At 39.0% G+C, this 25,498-nt stretch overlaps 1 long non-coding RNA gene across 1 annotated transcript; it reads left to right on the forward strand.

The window, feature by feature from the left end:
* The first annotated feature begins 5,342 nt into the window (after window positions 1–5,342).
* Window positions 5,343–21,896, forward strand: LOC137244669 (uncharacterized). Its single transcript, XR_010951146.1, has 4 exons — window positions 5,343–6,258; window positions 16,351–16,556; window positions 16,628–16,860; window positions 21,444–21,896. It is a non-coding gene; the product is annotated as an uncharacterized lncRNA (long non-coding RNA).
* The last annotated feature ends 3,602 nt before the right edge of the window (window positions 21,897–25,498 follow it).

Here is a 25,498-nt window from a genome sequence, read left to right on the forward strand (position 1 = left end):
CCCTTAACGTATAAACTTCATATCAGAGCCTAGATTCAGTAATTGTGAGTTTTGATCCAAGGCCTCAGGGGTTCTGCTAGCACTTACGGGAATAATTTTATACAAAACATTTCTTCCGAAATCAAATCTCTTTGATATTTGCTTCCTTCTGTCTTCGAGTTAAAATATTTCTTAACACCACAATAGTCCTGGAATTCCTTGAGCTGGGTGAGATAGATTTAAATATCAACGTGCCAAACGAGAAGTAATGCTACGAATTTCTTTGGATAAGTTTTGAAAGTGTTAGGCTCACGGCAGAGTGCTCGCTATAAGCTATGCTCGTCGAGAAGCAATTTTTATTTTCATATATTTTACATAGCGTTGTATAACCGTTCGAAATATTTAGGCGTTATTAATATTATTATAAAACAAGATTTTTTTTTGATTAGTCGGTTTTTCATCAACAATTAACGACAATGTGTTTGCCAACACTTTTCTTTTTAATGCCTGGCATAAATTATATTCCAGGTGAAATGTTATTGTTCTGGTTCATTTTATTGACTGAGCAATTTTTTATGGTGAGAGTTCCATTGATAATATTGTGAATTTTTACCTGAGTGAAAAAGAAAGAAAAGTACCAATCGTGGCTACTGCCTAGAAAAGACCAAAATTGAAGAAAAGGGACGCGGACCAAATGGGGTTGGAAGGAACCATTTTGGTCCAAATGGACCAAAGTGGCTACCATGAAAGCGAAGAAAACTACCTTTCAAATTTCTCCACAGACACTGGTGAGTTTTTCGGTGATGACAGCGTTACCACTTGGGCCGAAATCGCGGACAAAAGAACTGGTAACGATATTCGGTTACATAATGTTCTGGGTACTATTTTACCGGTAATGCTCAGACTTTATAACCGTAAACCATAACCATATAAAACAGCTGATGACACCTACCTTATGGAAATCAATGTAATCGAGTTAGCGTTATGGTATGGCACCACGTTATGGTATGGCACCACTAATCGGTAGGTTCGATCAGCTGTTTTATCTGGTTATAGCTTTATGGTTATAAGTCACCATTAATTAGCCCTTTAGCATGTTAACTTATTCATTCCATATGTTCGGAACATTCATCTCTATTTCCGAATTTGGGGAATTGGTTTATTTTTGGAATATTATGTATATAATTATTTTATATATTCGGACCTCGTGAGGTAGTATCAAACGAACGTGTTCCGAATATTCTAAATTAACATTTTATCCGGAACACTTCAGTGAATACTTAACGTAAAAGAGCTTTCCGAAATTTCAGAATAAAATGGTGAATTACTCCCTGTGTAGCAAGACCGCACAAAAGCTGAAATCTTCTGTCAAAGTCAAGGCCGGAATATAAAGGCCGACTGATGCTCGCCAAGGGGAGCGTGCTTTCCGCAAGGTCATTAAATCCGCCTCCGCTCGCTTTATGCCCCGACGGGTTTCATTGCGCCATGTTGCCAGGCCGCATACCCAAATACACCGGGTACCCCAAGGCCTACCCAACGACGTCCAGTCCCAGGGCCTCAACAGCAATGGCGTTCTGGCCTTCCACAACCCAGGCGTAGTCACCCGTCACTTACTCCCAGAGTGACGACGTCTCCTCCTATGTACTTCAGAATTCTGCAGTTAAACTGTAATGGATTAACTGGGAAGATCACGGAGATAGTCGACTTCATGAAGCGGCACAACATCCGCATTGCTGCGATTCAAGAGACTAAACTCACAGCAAGATCTGCATTGCAGACCTGTTCTGGGTATAATGTCCACAGAAAAGATCGCGAGAGCGCAAATGGAGGCGGCCTCACGTTTATCATATACCACACTGTGCAATATCATATATTTGATCCCGACATCGACCGCAGGGACAGTGTCTTAGAACGTCAAGGAACGTCACCTGTTGCGCCAGTGGATACCGCCCTGATATCAGCGGCGTACTCACTGGAAACAATCGCATTATCTTAGGCGATTTCAATGCCCATCACGATCTATGGCATTCAAACTTGCGGGTGGACAGTAGGGGTGAGATGTTAGCAGATCAAATAGAAGAAACGACGTTCTGCACTATAAACGGAGACGCCCCCACACGTATGGTAGGAAGCTGTCACAGTTCGCCGGATATTTCAATCGTGAGCCCAGAACTCGTAAACTGCGTCAACTGGCAGCCGATGGCACCCGACCACCTGCCTATACTTATTTCGCTCGAGCGTCCCGCCTACTTCATGGTAGCAGAAAAACGCACTTTCATTAACTTTAAAAAAGGAAAGTGGGACGAATACAAATCCTTTACAGACAGCCGCTTTGCTGCCCCCCCCCCCCCCCTATCCCAACTGATGTCCGCCAAGGGGAGCGTGCTTTCCGCAAGGTCATTGAATCCGCCTCGGCTCGTTTCATTCCCGCCGGTGGAATTTCCGAAATTCGGCCCACTTCCCGGCGGAGGCCGCAAGTTTAGCGAGAGAACGTTACCTTATAAGACAGCTCGATCCTGGCGACCCCCAAATAAGGGATATAAACCAACGCATCATATTGCTTGTGGATGAACACAAGCGGGCGAAATGGGAGGAGCACCTAAGCGGTTGTAACCTCTCTGCCCGTGTAGGTAAACTTTGGGCCACTGTAAAGTCCCTATCGAATCCGTCTAGGCACAATGATAAAGTTTCCATCGCCTTTGGCGACAAAGTGCTGTTGGATGCAAAAAAATGCGCGAGCGCTTTCTGCCGACAATACATAATGCATTCTACGGTCGACAAAAATAGACGGAGGGCCAACAGACACGCACGTAAACATAATTTCAGCGCGTCACCAATTACCATCACCGCCAAAGAAGTTGAGGATGCCGTCGGTCATGCTAAACCATCTAAAGCAGTGGGCCGAGACGGCATAGCCATGCCGATGCTTAAAAGCCTAGGGAAAGAGGGTTTCAAATATTTAGCACATGTCTTCAACCTGTCTCTTTCCACCTTTGTCATACCCGAAAAATGGAAAAAAAAATGGCCTAGATGGTACCGCTACTAAAGCCTGGGAAACCAGCTAACATAAGAGAGTCATATTGCCCGATATCTCTCCTATCGCCAGTAGCCAAGACGCTTGAAGCCATTTTGCTCCCCCACTTTAAAGCAAATTTGCAGCTAGCCTATCATCAGCATGGCTTTAGAAAACTCCACCACCGCGCTGAATGCTAATAGCACCCAGATAAATTGTGGTTTAAATCAGAAGCCCCACCATAGAACAGTACTCGTAGCGCTAGACCTATCAAAAACTTTTCATACAGTCAATCATGGCACGTTACTGAAAGACTTGGAAGGGTCTACCCTTCCCCCCATGTCTTAAAAGGTGGACCGCAAATTATCTGAGTGGTCGGCAGGCATCTGTGCAATTCCGAAACGAAATATCAAAGCCAAGAAGAATTAAACAAGGGGTGCCTCAGGGTGGTGTCCTATCCCCACTTTTGTTAAATTTTTACATATCAAAACTACCTTCGCCACCAGAAGGAGTTACTATCGTTTCTTACGCCGATGACTGCACAATAATGGTCACAGGCCCGGGCCCAAAGATCGATGAGCTTTGCAACAAAGTAAACGGCTACCTCCCTGATCTCTCCAGTCTTTTCGCCTCGCAAAATCTGGCATTATCACCGACTAAATCATCCGCGACCCTATTTATACCTTGGACGTCCCAAATGTCGACCACTTTGAATATCCACGTCTATGGCACTACGCTACCGACTGTCCTACACCCCAAAATCTTGGGTGTGACGTTTGAACAGGAGCTACGTTTTGGTGAGCACGCAGCCGCAATTTTTCCGAAAATCCAGAGCCGTAATAAAATCCTCAAATCCCTTGCTGGCAGTACTTGGGGAAAATACAAAGAAACGCTCATTACCACATACAAAACAATTGGCCAGCCGTTTGCGTGCTACGCGTCCCCTATATGGTCGCCAAGCCTAAAAACTACCCACTGGAAGAAGCTACAGGCCTGCAAAATACTGCGCTCAGAACCACCACGGGCTGTCTTCTTATGTCCCCAGAACACCATCTACATAATGAGGCGAGAATACTCCCCATCAGGGAGAGAAATGAGATGCTAACCAAACAGTTCCTGTTGAATACCCAGAAACCTGGGCATCACAACAGACATCTGATTGATGAGCCAGCACTGCCTAGGGACTTAAGGAGTCATCTCCGTAAGCATTTTGAGGAAATACGGCACCTGAGAACTCAGTCGTATGAAGCAAAAAAACACAAGCAGGTCCTTGGTGAACTCCGCAAACAGGCGTCGGACCTTTATGCCGGGAATTGCCCGGTGAATCCAGTACTCGGGGAACGATACCCAAAACTTGCGGAAGAGGAACGCATACTCCCCAGGGAATCGCGAGTCACTCTGGCTCAACTTCGTTCTGGATACTGTAACAGGTTAAACTCTTACATATCCAGAATCAACCCCGACATACAAAGTGTATTCCCCGCTTGCAATGTGTCCCCACATGACACCAACCATCTCTTTAATGTGGAACCAACGCCTCTAACACCCCTTTCATTATGGTCTACACCTGTCGAAACAGCAAGTTTCCTTGGACTCCCGTTAGAGGATATTGATGACAATTTGTGATCGGTCGCAGCTATTAGGTGGGGCGAAACATTGCTACAACAACAACCCGTTGAGCTAGACCTATCAAAAGCTTTTGATACGGTCTACCATGGCAAGTTACTCCAAGACCTGGAAGGGTCTACCCTTCCCCCAAGTCTTAAAAGGTGGACCGCAAATTATCTGGGTGGCCGGCAGGCATCGGTGCAATTTAGAAACGCAACGTCAAAACCAATAAGAATTAAACAAGAGGTGCCACAGGGTGGTGTCCTATCCCCACTTTTGTTTAACTTCTACATATCAAAGCTACCTTCGCCACCAGAAGGAGTTACTATCGTTTCCTACGCCGATGACTGCACAATAATGGCCACAGGCTCAGGCCCACAGATCGATGAGCTTTGCAACAAAATAAACGGCTACCTCCCTGATCTCTCCAGTTTTTTCACCTCGCGAAACCTGACATGATCACCGACTAAATCATCGGCGACCTTATTTACAACATGGACGTCCCTGTAGTGTCAAATTGGGTTACTGCTTTTAAGTCTGGCAACTCCCCCTCTAATAAATAAAAAGATGCAACACTCATATTAACACTTGGCATCACTTAAAATGTTAGAGAGGAATGACGCGGAGATTCAACCCCATTGGCTGAATCTCCCGTTACTAGCTATAGCATCAAACGATTTTCCCGTTATGCACTTTGTGAAGCGTCAGCAGTTTTTCAGTATTGAGTGGAGTTTGAAGTAAACCGGCCGACGCGCAAATTAGAAAAAAACGAAAAAGTGAAACTAAATTTGTAATTGGTACAAATAAGAAGGACCAAAACTAAATTGTTAGAATAAAAACCTAAAGACATTAATCGTACGAAAAAACTTAAAAGTGAACCTAAATAAAAAGAAACTAAAGTTAAAAATTAAAATAGTTTTTATTGTGCGTTTGTGTGGGCGTGCGTTGGGCTAATTGCCAAAAACGAGTGGCCTCGGTATGCCACTTTACATGGCGACCGGAGCAAAAGAGCCAAATTTATATAAAAATTACACCAAACATATTTTCTGAACGTTTTTTTCAATAAATACTTGGTCAAAACTTTGGAGGCCAAAAATCGAATGTGTCTAAAAAGATAATCGATTTAATCAATCTTTTTTTAAGAAATGGATCGAAATCCAGCTCTAGCAGATGCCATCAAACCGGAAAATGCACGAGAGGAATTGGAACGATTAGACGGGTGCCACGTGCTAATTTCCTACTTACGGCTAAAACATTTTCAAACATTTTGCGGCTTACAACAACATTTGTTATAAAGCCGACGCGTTCGCATTATGAATTGATTGAAAAATTACAATTACAAAAAATTTTGCAAAATCGACGCTATTGTTATATTATGGGTGCATCAAACTACGCCCATTATAAATAATTTAGCCTGCGAAAAATATGAATCAAATAAAATACATCATGTGGAATGCAAATTAAATGTTTAAATATCATCGCACTGTGAACAGCGTGGACAACAGCGTTAGCTATGTTAGAATTAGAAACAGGTATGGGTGAAGATAACAATTGGGAGATGAACCACGAATAATTTGAGACCAGACCTATCATCGACCAAATTTTTAACCAGCACGCAGCACATCTCATACCAACACAACTGGCGACGTGAATGTAAAGTATGTATTCTATTTTAAAAACATATCTTATTTTAATGGTAAGCGAAAAAAATTTTGCTAAAATAAAGATTTTTTTATATACATATTTTTCGCATGCTTTTCAAAGCGATAAACTTTCCTATTTGTACATTTACCCTCAATACAAAATGCTTTTGGAAAAAATCAAAATATATTAAAAATTTAATATTGAATTTCTCGTTCTCTTGAAAATTTTTTTTGCTAAAATAAAGCTTTTTCTACAGTTTTATGCAAATATTTCTCTAATGCTTTTTTAAATAATGCATTTTTGTAGTTAATTCAATTAGTGCCATTTCCACGTTTTAGAAGTTTCCGTCAGAAAAAGTTGGAAAATAGTTTTCGTAATTTTTGTAAACATTTACAATTTACATTGCACAGATTAAATACTTATAAACATTTAAATTACATTTAAATTTAAATATATCAAAATTGAATTTACTGAATTTATGATATATCACAGAGTTTCCTTGGTGTCTTTTAAAAATATTTTGAGATATTACTACTGAAATGTAACATATTTTGTGAGAAAAAAAAAAATATATATATATTAATTAAAACACATTAGGCAGTTCAGAGTTTTGTGCATTTACTTCGGTTTTGATGTTGCGTTTTTGCCATGATGTTGCTAATGCATAGCCACATACATTTTTCGCGTTTTGGTGTAACACTACTACACCAGTTTGTAAATTCAATGACCATTTGCACAAAATCTTGAGCTCCCCTCTTTTCTTAAATATGAATGCCATAAAATGAAATTTTTGCCTTCGTATACATAAAACACGTGAATTTAATATGAAAAAAATTAAAATATTTTCATTAACTGCACTTTAAACAAAGCAATTCGTTTGCTGTAGAAATGTGATATATATGTTCTCGTGAAACAGTTTGGAAATTTTTTTTCAAAAGCGGTGCGTCCGTGATATAATAGACTTTTTTTGATAGAAAGCGGTGCGTCCATGATATAATATACGTTATACTTTTCATACCTTCAATATAAAGCGATGTGGTCGTAAACATCGCCGTATATTCGGAAACATTTTGGTTGGGCTTGTGAAAACAAGTGCGGTTTTTTTTATATTTTTTTCCAATACGGAAAAAAAATATACCAGCCTGTTTCGGTTTTTCACAAAATAAAAGAAAACCGGAACACGCTTGCCTATTTCCTTTTGCAAAGCCCATTCTGGGGGGCGAGAAACCACAGACCAAGTGTCCTTTTTAGGACAGCCTGTCCATTGGTTAGCTAGCGGGGCTAACCTAGTGGGGGACAGTCGGTAAGTCCGACTAAGTTCGGCACGGAAGGGGGTAGGCATTTCTCTAGCCTATAATTTATAGAAAATCCGCAGACCGGATGTTCCTTTGTTTTCAAAAAAAAAAAAAAACAAATTATATAATTTTCTTAACCAGACTTACCATTTTATAAAATTTATACCAAAAGCGACAAATATTAACCGGATTTTCAAATAATACTCGGATTTACAAAATATTTACCTGATTTACAAAATTTTTTCTTTTAAAATAATTTTCAATAAAATTACCCTGTTTCAAACACATGTCCGATTCTGAGGGCAATTCCAGCGATAAATCAAGGTCTAAAGGAAGGTGTTCACTACCTCGTCAAGAAGATTTTTTAGGATTTAATGACTCAGATATCGCAGAAAATAATAATTCAAATTTTCAGTCAGTAACTAATATTATAAACACTCAGCCTTCAGCAAAGTCGTCTAATAATTCAGACAACCTACTAACTAGCACTTCCAATTTTCAGCCAGGAGCTGACTTTTCCAATTCTCACTCTACTTCAAATTCTTCTGCTTTGCCTTCAACAAATAATTCTTCAGATTTACAATCGAATAACAATATTTCAATCATGGCAACCTCAGAACAGAAAAAGGTGTTCATTACCAGTTGCGCCTCAATTATTAGGGACAACTACAGCGGCGATCCACTGGCATTAGAATCTTTTATCGACAAAATAAAATTAATTGAAGTCTTTTCAGATGAAAATTTAAATAGCACTTTTATTGCATTTTTGAAATCCAAACTTGAGGGAAAAGCACGCGAAGCACTACCAACCGTAATAAATTCAGTCGATGACATAAAGACTGCCTTGAGAAATAGAATAAAACCCGACAACTCGAAAGTTGTTTCTGGTAAAATCGCGTCTTTGCATGTCATCAATAATAACTACTCAGACTTTGCTAAGCGCGTTGAAGAACTATCCGACGCATTGGAACGTTCTTTGATTATTGAAGGTATGACACAAGCCAAGGCACATGAAATGGCCGTAGAGCAAACAGTGAATGTGTGCAGGTTGAACACTCGTTCAGAATTGGTCAAATCCATCCTGGCTTCAACTACCTTCAGTGATTTAAAAGACGTAGTTGCAAAAATGATAGTCGAACGTAATAATGAGGTAAAAGAAAGACAAGTACTAGCATTCCGTACTCGTGGTAATTGGCAAAATAATTTTCGAGGAAATTATAGGGGTAATAATTTCAATAATAGGTATAACAATCCAAATGCAAGATTCAACAACAACAATAGAAATAACTATAACAATAATAATTACGGGTACAATAAATCTAATAGAGGTAATAATGACAGATATAGCACTAATAGAAACAATCAGCCTAGTAGTAGTAACAATAATGCTAATAATAATGATAGACGTTCAAATTCGCGAAGTAATGCCAATGTACGCGCTTTAAACGTGAACGACCCTCAGGAGCGTTCGCTGGGGAATGGGGATCACGATTTAGACAATTAAACGAATCCTTTCCAAAAATATTAAAATCCATCTACTGCTTGAACCTTAATTATTCAGATTTTATTGAACTTCAATGTAGCGATTCCTACAAACCATGTACTTTTCTAGTAGATTCTCAAGCAGATATTTCTTTAATCAAAATTTAAAAAAGTTTATCTCAAAATTGTAACTTTAATAGTAATGAAATTATTAATATAACAGGCGTAACAGCAGAAACAATTTCAACTTTAGGAACCTTAAAAACCAAATTAATTGCATATAAATTTTTAATACCGCATACCTTACATGTAGTTAACGACGATTTCAATATACCTTCAGACGGAATACTCGGCAAAGACTTTTTAAAATTAAATAAATGCATTATTAATTATGCAAGCGATAGCATAACTATTAATACCGGCTTAGATAATGCAAATATACCAATTTTACACGGCACAAGTACCGATTCTTTAGTTATTCCTCCGAGATGTGAAGTTTATCGGTTATTTAAATTACCAAAATGCGATAATCCTGTTTTAGTAGACTAGCAAGAAATCTGTAGTGGTGTTTTTACGGCAAAGTGCATTGTTGACACGAATAATCCAGTTCTAAAAATTTTAAATGTTACCGACGAAGTAAAACATGTCAACAATTGCAATATCGTAACGGAAGATATCACCAACTACAATGTCTACAAAATCAATGAAACTTCAAAAGATCAAAAACGCTTAGAGGAATTAACGAAAATTTTGAAAAATCAAATGCCGGGTTATGCTCAAAAACAATTACTAGATTTATGCTTAAAATATGCCGATGTATTCGCTTTAAAAACTGATCGTATGACCAAATATTTTTCGACTTTAGATCTTTTTTCTGGTTTTCACCAAATACCACTTCATGTTAATTCTAGAGAAGTTACATCTTTCAGTACAGATCGAGGAGCTTTTCGTTGGAAAGTTTTACCTTTCGGTTTAAATATAGCACCAAACTCTTTTTCACGTATGATGTCATTAGCATTTTCAGGCATTTCGCCAAATCAAGCTTTTATGTACATTGACGATGTTATCGTCATCGGATGTAGCGAGACACATCACCTCAAAAATTTAGAAAAAGTTTTCGAAACATGTAGGAAATTCAATTTAAAATTAAACCCCAACAAATGGAATTTCCTTCGTTCTGAAGTAACTTTTTTAGGCCATAAATGCAACTCAAAAGGCCTACTGCCAGATGACTCAAAAATAGACGCAATTAAAAAATACAATAAGCCTAAAGACAAAGACGCTGTTAGGCGATTCGTTGCATTTGCAAATTATTATAGGCGTTTTATACCTAACTTTGCGTCACTGGCAGCCCCTTTAAATCGTCTAAATCGAAAACAAATTGAATTTGTTTGGGATGATGTTTGCGAAAATGCTTTCGAAAAATTAAGATTATCATTAATGTCTCCTCAACTATTACAATACCCTGATTTTTCAAAAGAATTTATCATCACTGTAGATGCATCTAAGAGTGGTTGTGGGGCTATATTAAGCCAAAAGCATGGAGATAATGATTTACCGATTTGCTTTGCATCAAAATCTTTCAACAAAGCCGAACAGAAAAAGGCAATCATAGAATTAGACTTTTAGCAATACATTTTGCTATAAAACATTTTCGGCCGTATGTTTACGGTACACATTTCATTGTAAAATCAGACCACAGACCATTAGTTTATCTATTTAATATGAAAGATCCTTCGTCGAAACTCTCTATAATCAGATTTATCAGAATACAATTTTACAATTGAATATATTAAAGGAAAATCGAATGTCGTGGCTGATGCTCTTTCCCGTATAAGTATAGACGCGATTAAAGATTCGACAAAACACGTTTTAGCCGTTAAAACGCGATCACAGACTAAACAAGAATTACAAAACGAAAAAATAAGTTTAAATGATACGACTTCTAATGATAATAAAGTACAAGTATATGATAAATTTTCATACGATTTTTCAAAAAAGATACCGCGAGTAAAATCAAATCTGTGGCAACAAATCATAATAACTTAAGTCGAGTTAAGAAATTAGACCAATCAGAATTTCTTCTGACGGTTTTTAGTAACAAAAAAGCTTAGTTTTGTAGAACTTTAACGGTTTTATATTATTTGCTTTCTAGACCATTAAATCTAATACCTTTGGCTAATTTATGAAGCAGTTTTCTTTTAAAAAATCGCTGGAGGAAATTTCAACTGGTATAATTTCTTAACTCGACTTAAGTTGTTATGATTTGTTGCCACAGAAATATACAATATAATAAAAATAAGGAGATCTCCAATTTAAAAATTTATGGGCATTTAAAACATAAAAAATATAATTTACTTAATCTCGTGACTGTTAACGAAATAACGAATTTAGATGAGTTACTTTCGAGGCTGGAAAAAGCAGCCGGCAATCACAATATTAAACAATTAGAATGGCCAAAAAGCGATATATTTTTCAATAATTATACAATTACAAATTTTTAAATCCGCGGAAATGAAATTTTTAAATCATTACAAATAATATTGACGGACCCTGTAGAGACCGTAACAGACAATGAACAGAAACAAAAACTTATGACAATTTATCACGAAGATCCAGTGTTAGGAGGTCATTGCGGAACAAAAAGGTTATATGCCAAATTAAGAACTAAATATTACTGGAAACACATCACACGTGATATAGCGAAATTTGTGAAAAATTGCAATAAATGTCTTTTAAATAAAGTGAGACCCAAAACAAAAGAAAATCCAACACCCTGTAAACCATTTGACATAGTAATTATCGATACAATAGGTCCACTTCCAGAATCAAACTATGGTAACAAGTTCGCTGTTACTATGATTTGTGACTTTTCTAAATACCTGGTAACAGTAGCTGTACCAGATAAATCAGCAAAAACTATCGCATCCCTACAAGACGGAGGTAACCAGTTCACCCACACATTCAAAGCTTTTTTCGCTCTCCACTAACCCATCGACGTTTCATGCTGTCATCGAAACGACAGTCCATTAATTATTCCGGAAAACATTGAAACACAAAAAAAAATATATTTGTTTACAACGAAAAATATCTTGTGCTTTTAGTTGTGACATGTGACGGAAATTAAAAATTTTGTTGCAGAGAACACCTTTTTGCGTTGGCGGCCTTCGCTCAAAATAACATTAAGTTAATTTTAGTTGTGACATGTGACGGAAATTAAAAATTTTTGCTGCAGAGACCATCTTTGCGTTGGCGGCCTTCGCCCAAAATAATATTAAGGGTAACGTTTTACAAGACGGTACACCACCAATTTAAAAACATCAAATAATAAAAACGGAGCTCGAGGCGCGTCTTTTGATTCCACGTTTGATAATTTTTGATAAAAATTAGGTGGTGCACCGTCTTTTAAATCGTTACCATATTAAGTTGTATAGAATCGACGGGATGGCCTACAAGGTCATGTCAACTAAATCGCTCCCGATATGGTCGGGCTAGTACTTTAATGGTTCCCGGAACGTACTCGATCTGCATCCGGCAAAGGACCAACAAAGTCGATAACGGGGAGTGTCCTTATCGCTACAACAACAACAACATTATTTACTTTCTGATTTTCATTCATACTGTCACGGATATTAGCATCCCTAAGCTATACCATCACTAAGGCGATGCTTAGCGATGTTCACGTCAATAATCAAATCATGTATACACATATATAAGGCAGCCGAGAGATGTCACACACAGATGCATTTACTTATACGCCTATGTGTGTGCGAGAGACTGTAAACTACAAACTCACATACATCTGAGAGACGCTGAAAAGTAGAAAATTGTAAACAAGTAGAAACTATATGAGAACTATAAACACTCGAAATAGTTGGTAAGTTCTGGAAATAGAAGAACCTAGATGTATGCAGCGTAAACTATAAAAGCGGCACAAGCGAGTAAAATGTAATTCAGTTTTATTTGAGTTGTCAAGCAGTTTGATTAAGACGATATCTAGCGAGCAATAGCAGTGTTATTTTGAATAGTAGAGTTTCATTGAGCTATCAATCAGTGTGGTTATTAAGCAAGCCATTCGTTGCACAGTTTGTGAAGTACTTTAATAAAGGCCATTTTGCATTATTACAAATTGGAGTTATTTATTCAACAGTTTAGTGATTCGAACTTAGCAGAGGATTGCAAATAAGAGGATTTGCAAGCAAATTCGTTACAATTGGTGTCAGAAGAGGAATTGTTGAATAAATTCCAAAGGACAACAAGGACATGGCAAAGTTCAGTGAATTGAAGATCCAGCAACTAAAGAAGGAGTTGGAGACCCGTGGATTGAATGCAAGCGGCGTTAAACTTGAACTTCAGGCACGGCTACGAAAGGCAATGGAAGCAGAAAGAATTGATGTGGAAGAGCATGTCTTTCATCTTGATGGCGAGGAGACAACAAAAATTGAAGAGAAAAACGAAACATCGCAAACGGTTACCAGCACAGACTTGAACGTGATATTGGCTGCAATATCTGCACAAACGTCGACAGTAACATCGAAAATTGAAGCACAAGAAACGCGAATGTCAGAAATGTCGACACAGATTACATCCAAGATGGAAACGCAATTGGAAGAACAGAAGACATATATGGCATCCCAACTGGAATCGCAGGAGACACGCATAACATCAAAGATGGAAGAACAGAAGACATATATGGCATCCCAACTGGAATCGCAGGAGACACGCATAACATCAAAGATGGAAGAACAAGAAGAGCGCTTATCATTATAGGTGGCACAAATGTCTTCACAGTTAGAAGCACAGGAAGCAAGGGTAACATCAAAGCTGGAAGCGCAGGATGCAAAAATCGCTCAATTTCAGGCAGAAGTCGATGATTTGAAGGGTCGTATGGAGCAGTTACAATTAAATCGTCCAGCAGTTTCAGCGAGTAATTCAAAGGTAAAAACACCATCCTTTGACGGTTCTGTTCCTTTCCAGGTCTTTAAGCTACAGTTTGAGAAGACCGCAGCAGTGAACAACTGGAATGTGGAAGATAAAGTTGCCGCGCTCTTCGTAGCATTGAAAGGACCAGCTGCCGAAATCTTACAGACTATTCCAGAGTACGAACGGAACAGTTATGACGCATTGATGGCTGCTGTAGAACGGCGATACGGAAGCGAACACAGGAAACAGATATTTCAAATAGAATTGCAAAACCGCTACCAAAAAGCTAACGAGACTTTGCAGGAGTTTGCTTCGGACATTGAAAGATTGGCTCATCTTGCAAATGCGGATGCACCCGTGGAATACACGGAAAGATTGAAGAGTCAGAGCTTTATAAATGGCATACGGGACGTCGAAACGAAGCGAGCCACATACGCGAACCCAAAGCCAACATTCGCAGAAACGGTGTCACAAGCTCTGATTCAGGAAACGGCGTCGCTTCTGTGTAAGCCAGTTTTCAAAGCACGCCGTGTGGAAGTAGAAAGGCCAGAGTGGGTAGACGCAATATTGGAGGCACTGAAAGGATCTCAAAAGCGAAGTGAAAAAGTTATCAAATGCTTCAAATGCGGGAAGTCCGGTCACATAGCACGTCATTGCGATCTTGGTCTTAATAGTTCCAACAATGTGGGTGGCCGTAAACGCAAAGCTGGAGGAGATGAGCAAGAGCGAGTAAGAGGTAGAGAGCTAGATCCAGCTATTGAATGCCCTGTGATATCTGTGTCGCAAATTGGTAGAAAATCGAGCAGTCTTACCGTCAGAGGGAATGTGGATGGCAAAGAACGAGTACTGACTGTAGATACGGGCGCATCTCATTCCTTGATCCGATCTGACTTGGTCAACAGGAGAGTAAAACCGTTACCTGGAGCAAAGTTGCGTACGGTCACTGGCGAGTATAACCAAGTTCAGGGAGAAGTGATATGTGAAGTATTGATTGGGAAGGTCATGGTTCTACACAAATTTGTTGTGGCGGAGATTGTTGATGAAGTTATATTGGGAGTGGATTTCTTGGTTGACCATGACATCAAGATCGATATGCAGAGAAGGGTGATGTGTTATGAGAACCAAGATGTGCCACTTAACTTTAGTTTGGAAAAAGGGTTCAGCAGTAATCGGGTACTGGTGGAGAAGACTCGACGAAGGCCACGAAATTCAAAGGTAAAGGTTGATGGAACAAATGGGCCAAACAAATCAAAACCGAAGGTACCTGTGAGAGAAACACTGGCATTGAAAAGCCCTAACGGACGTACTGAAACGAAGAAAGAATGCAAGGGTGGTTTCAAGCCAAGGCACACTACTGTTGTGAAGCGTCGGAACGATACTGATTATGCAAAGGAAATCCGTCCAGCGCAAGCTCTGCGAAGTAGTTCTTCATTGGTCAAGCAACAGAGTGCGAGGGAACGATCCAGGATAATGAGTAGTAAGATGAAACACAGGTACGACAAGGAAAATAATTCGAAAGGTTTCTTGGCGGGAGATTTGGTACTGTTATACAACCCTCACCGGCGGAAAGGTGTTCCATCCAAATTTCGGTGCAGTTGGGAAGGCCCGTACAAGGTTGTGAAGAAGATCAGTGATACCATCTACCGCATACAAAGCATTGAGAAACCACGGAGTAAAAGAGTGGTACATTTGGCGATGCTAGCAGCGTTTAGATCGAGAGATCTGTCTGATCGGGACGATCAGACTTAGGTGGAGGGCAGTGTCACGGATATTAGCATCCCTAAGCTATACCATCACTAAGGCGATGCTAAGCGATGTTTACGTCAATAATCAAATCATGTATACACATATATAAGGCAGCCGAGCGATGTCACACACAGATGCATTTACTTATACGCCTATGTGTGTGCGAGAGACTGTAAACTACAAACTCACATACATCTGAGAGACGCTGAAAAGTAGAAAATTGTAAACAAGTAGAAACTATATGAGAACTATAAACACTCGAAATAGTTGGTAAGTTCTGGAAATAGAAGAGCCTAGATGTATGCAGCGTAAACTATAAAAGCGGCACAAGCGAGTAAAATGTAATTCAGTTTGATTTGAGTTGTCAAGCAGTTTGATTAAGACGATATCTAGCGAGCAATAGCAGTGTTATTTTGAATAGTAGAGTTTCATTGAGCTATCAATCAGTGTGGTTATTAAGCAAGCTATTCGTTGCACAGTTTGTGAAGTACTTTAATAAAGGCCATTTTGCATTATTACAAATTGGAGTTATTTATTCAACAGTTTAGTGATTCGAACTTAGCAGAGGATTGCAAATAAGAGGATTTGCAAGCAAATTCCTTACAATACGTACATATGTGCATTTTTAAATAATAAAAAAATGTTATATTATTCTAATAGATAGCATCTCCGCCGGGTTGCGATTCAGCTCAGAATATGCCAAAATCAGAGGAAATCTACAATTAAATGCAGATTCACGTGTCATTTGCCAAGGATACAAGGTACTTTACAAGCAACATGCTTTGGAATACGGTACCAAACTGGTTGGATGTATTTCCCTAAAAAAGGGTGGAACTACGCATCTTGGTTTGCCAGTATTTGCTTCGGTAATTTATATTGATTTGTAGTGATTAAAATTGCAATAGTAGATAATGTAATGTGAATTAAAATTGAATAGGTAGCCGGAGCAAAAAAGGCAACTGATCGGCATGCAACTGGTATTTATGTGGCGCCAGCGGGAGCTGCTGCTGCTATCCTAGAAGTATTAGAAGCAGAAATGTCTTTGATTTTTTGCATCACCAAAGGTGTGCCATAACATGATATGGTTCGCGTTAAGCACGCTCTCTTAAGGCAAAAAAAAAATCGTGTCTAGTCAGGCCCGATTGTCCAGGAATCATCGCACCAGAAAGGGTAAGTAAATTGGCTACCATATTAAATATATAAGGAACATGTATGAATTTTTTAGTGATAATTTGTCATGCTTTTGTTGATAATCAACTGAAGAATGCAAATACGACAGAGTTCGAAGTTCATGTGAAAACCAATTAATTTTTTTAATTAGCGTCTGGGAGAAAAACACATATGTATGCATAGAACTGCATAGAAGGGAGGAAAAATTAATTATTATCAGTAGACTTGCAAGAGTTTTGTCATTTTCCCTGCATCGCAGTTGTCATTACATTGCGTTAAGAGAGGACATCAACACCTTACTACCCACAGCTAGTTAAAATTTTAGTAAATTTTGCTCTTTTCATCACTGTTTCAAAACGTGGAAAGTTATATATCGAGCATTCCATGGAGAATGGTACATTTTAGCAGACTTTCGCATTTCCGGCATTATTAATATTCAATCCCTAGAAGGTTTAATGTAGTCATATCAATAGTTCCCGAGATGGTGGGGCTAGTACCACAATGGTGCTTGTTACCGGAACGTAGATAGATAGATAATTTATTGAGGATTGCACAGTGACTTGCACATCTCCTTCACAGCACCTCATCCTAGCCGACTTCCTTGATGAACCCCAGCAGTGTTCTTAGCTTGAGGGATTAAATGTGGGAATGCTCTGGCCATGGTGAGCCCATAAACTTAGCCCTACGTCTTGAAATTGCGCCGCAATCTAGAAGGATATGGTCCACCGTCTGCTGATCCATCACAAAATCGGTATGTGTTGTTCGATATTATACCCAGCTTTTGCATGTGACTGTTCAGCCTACAGTGTCTTGTAAGAATAGCCGTTAGGGTTCTTAGGTTATCTTTTTGAGAGGCCTATTAATACCCTATATCGAGTTGTGCTGTAACCCCCTAACAGTAACTTAGATTGACTCAGGCCTGGCATATTGCGCCAGTGTTCTCTCTTTTCCCACCCTTCTGCTAATAAATGCCCCTGTGGGCCAACTGGCAGGAACGGCTCGAGATCGATGGGTCATGCAGTTGCTGCCTCTCTTTTCGTGTTGTTCGCCTGCTGTTGTTGTTGTAGCAGTGCTTCGCCCCATCTAATAGGTGCGACCGATCACAAATTGTCATCAATGTCCTCTAACGGGAGTCCAAAGAAACTTTCTGTTTCAACAGGGGTGGACCATAATGAGAGGAGTGTTAGAGGCGTTTGTTCCACAATACAGTTAAAGAGATGGTTGGTGTCATGTGGGGACACATTACAAGCAGGACAATGTTTTGTATGTCGGGGTTGATTCTGGATAGGTAAGAGTTTAACCTGTTACATTATCCAGCTCGAAGTTGAGCTAGAGTGACTACTCTCGTTTCCCTAGGGAGAGTGCGTTCCTCCTCTGCTAGTTTTGTTCTTTGAGTACAGGAATCACCGGCATAGAGGTCCGACGCCTGTTTGTGGAGTTCACTGAAGACATGCTTGTGTTTTTAAGCTTCATACGGCTGTGTTCTCAGGTGCCGTGTTTCCTCATAATGTAATGAGGCCGTGAACAACAAGAGCCACAAAAGATTTATAAAAGTTACGAGGACGCTGGATTTTGGAATCTAGCCCAGAGCAACCTGTCCGATGCATCCATCCCTTGCACGTGAAACACTGACTACAGTTTTTTTTTTTTAATTTAATTTATTTATTATTACGGCTGTTTAGGCCTAAAACTTAAACTACTAAGTACAATTCATTTTTATAATCACTTATTTCTATTGAATATGCTGTTGGAATGCCATGTGATTCCGATCAGCATATTTACTAGCGTGACAAAGGGACGAGTCTGGGAGCCACTCATTTTAGGAAGGTTGGAAAGGACGCGTTTCCAATCCTCCACTGCTCCCAGCTTAAGGCAACAAAATTTGGAACTTATATTTTTCAATTATATGTGTATTTTAAGTTGTCGGAATGTATTCGTCTCCGATCAACACATCTAAACATGTCTTTGGATGTTGGAAATTGATAATAACGTGTATCCAATCACCCCTCAACTTTGTTTAGTAAAGACGCTGTCGGAATGCATGAAGATTCCGATTAGAACAGCTCAACATATAATGGGAGGTTGAAAAGGACATGTTTCCAATCCCCCCTGCTCCAACTTTTATTTGGCCTTATTTTCGTTATTTTTGTTACACATTATATAATTTTATTGTTATATTAATGCTGTCGGAATGCGAGTGATTCCGATCAGCAACAGTAAATACCAGCTGGAAATACCGAATTCCAGCGAAATTAGTTGTTGGAAATGTCTGCAGTTACAGGTGGCGACCGATTTTCTTTTCCTTAGGGCCGGATGCATTGTATTTTGCTGCTTCCAATATTACCATTCATTATATCATGTAAAAAATAAGAGGAGAAAAACTTTATCTTATTAGAAGGGTTTTACAATGCTCCAATAAACTTTTTTTTAAAAGTATTGAAGTTATTACTACATTTTATGTGATTAGGAAGTTCATTGAAATATTTCAGGCCCTGATATATATGACCGTCCTAAAAAGATTCTTTTCCAGCAAACGCAGCAAACTCATTTCTCAGGACCGGGGTCAGGAGAAGGACCCGGATTGGGGTCGATACCTTCCCGGAAGAGGAGAGTATGGCGCAGACCCGCAGCAAGGATCTGCTGGGAGGATGACAATTTGTGGGAGGGACGCAATAACTTAACCACTGAGTCCGCCTGCTCATTACTGATACTTGATTACTGATATTTTGGCTCTGGGTCCGAAAACTCTGGCTCCAATCCCCTCTGGCGTCTTCGAGCCATCTATGTACCATACGATCTTGAGCAGACTAGTAATACATTGCACCCGCCCATACCTATACAGCCGTACCAAGAGACTGAGCAGCCCATTACATTTTGGCACAACCGGAGCACTGCTGGACATCCAATCTATATGCTATATATAGCTATGCATTCAAAAGTGTTTGTACCAGTGGCTGGTGAACACCGAACTGGACCAATGTATGCTATATTGATACCTGCACAAATACCAAGCTATTTTTATGTGAATAATGTTACTGCTTATGTCCATTTGCACGGTTGAGCACATACAGTACCTACGTTTATACAAGGTGGAACACCACACTATCTACATGGCGATTTAGCCACCGATCACGTTGTTGTAAGAGATTAATTAAAATATGTTATTCATAAACACTGATTCTTATATTTTCATTATCATTAAACTGTAGACTGTAGACTCATGACGGGTATTCTTACTGGACACTGCCTTCTGGCGTCACATGCCTTTAAATTAGGCTTGGTTAGTGATAGCAGATGTAGGAAGTGCGGGTTGGAGGAGGAAACGATCGATTACGTTCTGTGCTCGTGCCCTGCGCTTGCCAGGCTAAGACTCCAGGTGACAGCTGTCAGATCTAGAAGCAGCAAGTGGCTTAAGTTCTAGGAAGCTTCTGGTATTTGTCAAGAGGACGAGGTTATTTTAAAACATGTCCTGGTTGTTGATAGGGTTTTTAGCTTGGTCGTTAAAACAAACTTCTGGTAACACTACGGACTCATTCAGTCTATTTGAGGTCGCCATGAACCCGCCAGTTCAACCTAATCTATATTTTGTTTTGGTTTTTACTTTAGAATCAACCGTTTAAGTAAGCGATGTCAGCTAACTAAGCGCCTGCAAATGTAGATCCATAAGGAACATGGGGTCGCCAGAGCCTCGGCTGTTAAAGAACAGGATTCGCCACGGGTAGGTGAGGTTCACAATTGGGTTGGAGAAGCTATATATTGCGCTGGCAACCCATTGAACGGGTTGCGCTACACAGCCCCCTGAACCAATTTGGTATTTTAATCGCCTCTTACGCAGGCATGCCTACCGCGGGTATACTCTAAACCCCCTAACCCGCTGGAGGCATGAGAAGCGTTAGTGACCTTAGGTGTCCCAAGGAAAGTTCCGTCGTGTCTTGTGTTGTTGGGTGAGCGGCCAGGAAGCAGCGTGCAACAAATGCACCATTCAGGAGGATACCCTTGCTGAGCCCAGAAAATCTGGGAAAGTTGGATGTACTGGTCGGATGCAGCAAACGAGTATATTCTGTAATAGCATATGATCAGCTTGGAGATAACCAAACATTTACTTTCCTGTCTAACAGGGAACTGGTTCTAGACCCTGCTGCTAAATAAGGATAGGCGTAGTCACATCCATTCGTTCCCGGATTACTCGGGGAAATCAGTTTTAGCAGTACTTTGCACTTTTCATACTGCACGTCCATACAAGAACTTCGGATAATGAATTAAACAGTTGTTGTTGTTGTTGTTGCTGTTGTTGTTGTTGAATTAAACAGTCATCTGCATTTGTTTGTTTTTGTAGCACGTCTAATTTCCTTCGTAACATCAATCAATAAACCCTTGTTATGTTGTGTTCTCTATGAATGCAACAGCGAAGTATCTTCGGGTACCCCTGATTCGCGTTATCTGAAATCTCCTTGAGTCCCTTGTGCCTTTGGCCTCTCAGAAAAGAGCTAATTGTGGAGCCCTATTTATAGAACACTTTCCGGGTTAAATATATTAAAAACTTTAATCTATCATTACTGATATTAGTTTCTTTCTCATTCTAGGTAATTAGATTTTGACGATGTGCGCATAGCAATATTCCAAATATGCCAGCTGTAGCTGAAGGAAGAACATAAATTTGCTCAAATTATAAGAAAACTGCGACAACTACCCCCCGCCTTTTTAGTACCACAGATAAGGCGCTAACAAGCATACTATGGGAAAGGGTCAAGACCAAAGGATCAATATCACCTATGTATAAATCGACTTTGATAGCACGAATTGGGGCTTCCGGTATTATCCCTACAAAACTCATATGGCTCTGCAAACTGATGTTGACCAACACCACCAGCGCAGGAAAAATTGGGCGTCATCACTGAGCTTCGAAAGTTTCAGAGAGGGCACAGCTATTAATAGACGTTATTGTACTTAATTAGCTTGTACATATCAATATACACATATGTAAAGTACACTAGAGTAATAAGGGAATAATTTAAATTGTAAAAAAACGTTGTATATATGAATTATTTATAATTAAATATTATCTGAACAAAAAGGACGCGTTCCATTCATGGAAAAAACGATTTGACAGAAGGTAACCGATACGGGTAACCCATAGGCCAGTTAGCCGTGTTGTTGTTGTTGCATATGTTTTGGTTAGCGACAACGAAAACATAACCTGTGAAGTAACTTAAAAATGTAAATAACATCGAGCGAGAAGGAATGTCGAAAACACAATAGGTAAGAGCGAGAAAGCGAGTCACACGTACACTATTTTGAGAGAGCGCATGCGTTACCTTTTTCACGACAGCAATGTAAAAGTCATTAACGGGCCGATTCTGAGCGTTACCGGTAAAATAGTCCCCAGAACATTATGTAACCGAAAATCGTTTCCAGTTCTTTTATTCGCGATTCTGGCCAAAGTGGTAACGCTGTCATCATCGAAAAACTCACCAATGTCTGTGGCGAAATTTAAAAGTTGGTTTTCTTCGCTTTATCCATGGCGGAACGATACAAAATGGGAGCATGCGACAGCTGAATATAAACTTTTTTATTTGATTTGATACATCAACTTCCGGCGCAGTTAGATTTTGACATTCGTCCATCGAATTTACAAAAACAAAGTACATGGAATTTTTATTTATGTTTGTAGGTATGTCACCATGCAGTCACCTTGTATGGTTCCGCCATGGCTTTACCGAAAATGTGTCACTCGTAGATACGAGGTTAACAAATAAACGAAACGATGTGTATATATGTACATACATGCATAAGATTTTACGTAGTTATATTGTAATTTATTCTGTGAAAGTACATAATGTAAACAAATATATAATATATAGCAAGAGGCAACACTATTTTACTATTATCTTTACTTATTTGCGCTTACAATTCTTTATTTTTCAGTTTTGCCTTTTTCTAAACAACAGCTGTTGTTTGGTTATTTCGATGTAACCACCTACTTTTGTGGGTAAAAAATTATCCGGCTACTTTCGCGGATAGAATACCAAAAGGGTGTAAAAGTTTCCACATGATTTCGTTACCGTGGTAAAGAATGTTGTTACCACACTAGAATCGGGGCGTTAGACGATAATTGGTGACCCAGTTATTGGTAACGATTAAGTAATCGATTAGGTAACGGGTACCTGTCTTGTAGGGATGTACTATTTTTGAAACCTTTATATTAACATATGGTACAATGAAAGCCATTAGATCCGATTTAGGTACGGAATACAAAAATGAATTATTATCGGAATTAACACAACTTTTAAAAATTAATCATGATTTCTCAACAGCTTATCACCACGGAACTGTTGGTACTGTTGAAAGGAACCATAGAGTATACAAAAAATTAATTATATTGATAGCCGAAAATAATCTTTAAATATAAACCTACTTTAAGAACATGCCAATGAAGGCCAAACTAAACAAACTATTAATGTTAATTTTTAATAGGGCCTAATCTACAAAATTTAGATGTTAAATTGAACTACTTAATAAATATATATATTTTACTCAATTTAATAATAAGCATACATTTTAAAAAATAGTAACGGCTTACTTCAAACTAAAAACATTATTTTTTACATATTTCATTTTCTTATAAATTTAAATCTTAATTATTAAGTGCTATTTTTATAGATGCTTACTTTTTCCCTTAACGTTTAAACTTCATATCAGAGCCTAGATTCAGTAAGTGTGAGTTTTGATCTCAGGCCTCAGGGGTTCTTCTAGCACCTACGGGAATAATTTTATACAAAACATTTCTTCCGAAATCAAATATCTTTAGCATTTGCTTCCTTCTGTCTTCGAGTTAAAATATTTCTTGTGCTTCTTCTTCAAGATACTAAGTTTTCAATTACCTTGCTTACCTTACTTTATTGAAATAAAGTAAGTGATTCTACAGCATTACAACAAAGTGGCGACGAGGACGGTAGAATTACACGTGGATATATCCAACTGTTGTCCATTTTTGTCTAACCACCGCTACTCGGACAAATCAAAAATTATGTCCTCAATCATTATACAAAATTAAAATGACTCAATCACAGCAAAGTCCTATAAATGGTGACAACTCGAGGAATTTGACAAGGAAAAAAATACAATGGATTAGTTGGCAAAAACGCTTAGAAAGCGCGTTTGCTATAAATGAAACGCAGGAAAACAAAAAAGTTCATTTGCTGCTACATCACATCGGCTATGCAACGTACAATACATTGTACGACAAGTTAGCGCCGGCCGAACCTGAAAAGAAAAAAATACGACGAAATTTGTAAAACGCTGCCTGAAATATTTGAGCCAAAGTCGCTAGAAATCGTGGAAAATTATCGTTTCCACCTAAGCCGGCAACATGACCATCAGTCGGTGGACGAATTTTTGATTGAACTGAAGAAAATAGCTACGAATTGCAATTTCGGTTCATTTCTCGAGACAGCCTTAAGAAATCAAATAGTTTTCGGGTTGAAAAGCAAAGTTATGCGAAATCGGTTGCTAGAAAAAACGGATTTAACACTCGAAAACACATTAAAGACAGCACGTGCAATGGAACTGTCTGAAAAAATAATGCCGAAATGACACATAACCTCAAAGATGTTGGGCAAGTATCACTCAAGGAAAAAACAAAACGTGCAACGGTCGAAGAATACCAATAAAATAAAAAACTTAGGAAAAGAATCAAAAAAAGCTGTTATCGTTGTGGCGCATATTTCGCGACAATGTACAGAAAAAAATTTATACTGTACGGAATGTCGCATATCCGGACACACAAAAAAAAGTTTGCATCAAAACGAAGCGGAAGCAGAAGGACCAAACGGAGGCTAACTACGCTGAGCATCGTGAAGTGGAGGAGATCTGCCATATCATTGGAAACAAAGCTAAGCACACACCACGGAAATAATTTTGGATTACAATGCAAGTAAACTCTTTCTTTATAGATTTTGAAATTGACAGCGGCGCACCGGTCGCAATTATGAGAAAACTCGATTACAATCAGCAAATTGGACGCATTGAAGAACAACAACTACACGAACCGGACATAGACCTGGTCAGCTACACTGGAAATAATATGAAAGTATTCGGTTTCGTGTATGTCAAAGTCGCTTCTAAGGGGAAAACGTATGAGCTACGATTATACATTGTCGAATCAAAACGCCATCCATTATTGGGGCGTGAGTGGCTAAACCTATTGCCGTTGGACTGGAACAAAGTTTTTCGTGGCGAGCCTACACTCGCGAAAATCGATGCCAAAATATTTTTAGAAACATTGAGGCACAAGTATCCACGAGTGGTCGACACAACATCAATGGGCAAGCTAACCGTAACACCAATTTTCAAGAAAGCAAGGCGACCAGCGTTCTCAATGCGAGCACGAATCGAAAAAGAAATTGACGACTTGGTACAAAATGGCGTATTAAAAAAAGTTGACACCAGCGAATGGGCAACACCAATTGTTCCAGTACCTAAAAGTAACGACAAAGTTAGAATTTGCGGCGATTATAAGATCACCATAAACCCTTTCATTCTCATCGACGAACATCCATTGCCGTCTATCGAAGAATTGTTTTCACAAATGTCTGGTGGTGAGAAATTCACGAAAATCAACCTCACGAAAGCGTATCTT

Source organism: Eurosta solidaginis, chromosome 3, assembly GCF_040869045.1.
Source record: "Eurosta solidaginis isolate ZX-2024a chromosome 3, ASM4086904v1, whole genome shotgun sequence".
Classification (NCBI taxonomy): domain Eukaryota; kingdom Metazoa; phylum Arthropoda; class Insecta; order Diptera; family Tephritidae; genus Eurosta; species Eurosta solidaginis.